The sequence below is a fragment of the Vulpes vulpes genome, chromosome X, assembly GCF_048418805.1.
Source record: "Vulpes vulpes isolate BD-2025 chromosome X, VulVul3, whole genome shotgun sequence".
NCBI classification, from domain to species: Eukaryota; Metazoa; Chordata; class Mammalia; order Carnivora; family Canidae; genus Vulpes; species Vulpes vulpes.
Genome location: NC_132796.1, coordinates 64,142,028 through 64,143,931, shown reverse-complemented (window position 1 = coordinate 64,143,931; position 1,904 = coordinate 64,142,028). Strand labels below are relative to the sequence as shown.

General features: G+C 39.1%; 1 pseudogene; it reads right to left on the bottom strand.

Moving 5' to 3' along the window:
* Window positions 1-932: 932 nt before the first annotated feature.
* On the bottom strand, window positions 933-1,523 carry LOC112933605 (UPF0462 protein C4orf33 pseudogene; annotated as a pseudogene).
* Window positions 1,524-1,904: the final 381 nt, after the last annotated feature.

The following is a 1,904-nucleotide window of genomic DNA, read 5'->3' as shown; positions in this document are numbered from 1 at the left end:
CATGTACCAGTAGTCCATTCGTTTTCATAAGTAGTATTCCACTGAGTATATTGCAGCTTGTCTATCCTGTGGATAGAAACTCGATTGTTTATAGTTTTGTGTTATGGATAAAAATGCCATAAATACTGATTTCTCTTGAGTATATACCTAAGAATGAAACTGCTGAAACACAAAGTAGGTGTATATTTAACTTTAGAAACTTCCACTTTCCAAAGTTCTTGTACCATATACTCTATTCCTATCCATAGTGTATGAAAGTCCTAGGTATTCCACATTCCCATTATTGCTTGACATTATTCCCATTATTGTCAGTCTTTTTCAGCTTTAACCATTTAACCAGTGTGTATATTTTGTAATTTTAGTCATTTACTGGTATCTTGTTATGGTTTTAATGTGCATTTCCTTGATGATAAGTGATGATGTTAACTTTATATATTTACTTTTGTATATTTTTTTTCCTGTGAAGTGTCTTTAACTGGCTTCTTTTATTACTGATTTACAGGAGTTTTTGATATATTCTGGGTAAGAATCTTTTGTCAGATATGTGTACTTTGAATATTTTATTCCAATCTGTGGCTTGCTTCTTCACTTAATGGAAGTTTTTTTTTGTTTTGTTTTTGTTTTTTTTTAATTTTTATTTATTTATGATATTCACAGAGAGAGAGAGAGAGAGGCAGAGACACAGGCAGAGGGAGAAGCAGGCTCCATGCACCGGGAGCCCGATGTGGGATTCGATCCCGGGTCTCCAGGATCGTGCCCTGGGCCAAAGGCAGGGGCCAAACCGCTGCGCCACCCAGGGATCCCTTAATGGAAGTTTTTGATGAACAGAAAGTTTTTATTTTGATGAAGTCCAATTTCTCTTTCTCTTTCTTTTAAGTTACTGCTTTTCATGTCCTATCTTAAAATATACAGAGGAGAAATGACTGATATTGTCATCTACTATACTCCTGTACATGAGATTCTGGTTGTTTCCATTCTTCTCCAAGCAGTGTGTTAAAACCGAAAGGCTTGAAATATTCCAGACAATGGAAATCAGGTTTTTGTCTTTGCTGCAGTTCATGTTGAGCTACAGGGTAAAGAGCTTCATAGTTTCTCTTATCTTTTGATCCATGAATTGCAAATGCATCGAATTTTGTCACATGTGGTGGAAAATAACTCCAAGGAAGATAAGCTCTACCTTCCCATTTTGTCTCTCCTTTGCACACTTTGTAAGACAGAGCAAGTTCTTTTTTCCACACATTTCTTCTTCCAGAGAGTAAAAGCACCAAATGTTGTCCATGAGGACAAAGTTCAACTTCTAAATACTGTTTGGTTATGTCATTCAAGAAAAATGCTTCCACAACCTCATAATCCCACAGTACATTGAAAGGTTTTCCTAGTTCTCCAAGTGGGGCTGGAGGATCATTGAAAAATGGAGCACTAACTTCCATCATCACTCCTCCATCACCTGGATTCAACCTGACAAATGCTGACTCATGCTTCACTGGAAGACCATCCCAAGTGTGTTCAATTTTAAAATCCATCTGAAGGCTCTCCATATTGAACTGGAGCCAGTCTTCACAGGAAGGGATCACCTTATTCTCTTAATAGCGGGTATGGAGAAAGCTTCAGCACTTCAAATCCTTTCAAAACCCTCTCCTTTCAGCCAGCAAGCAGGTTCCCTCAGTCCAGAAGTGCCAGGCATCAAAGATTCTGGAAGCGTTTAAAATATGTACTTGATGCCCTCCCTACGTTCACAACTTGGGAAGTTTTCTTTAAAAACCCCACGCGCTGCACACTAGCCCCTGAGCTCGCCCCGGGGGGAGCTTGCCCGCGGCCTAGTTGGTGGCTCCACGCACTGACTTCCAGGTTCAAATTTAGCTGACTTTATAAGTGTGACACAAAATCCCAGTGATTCCATGAAA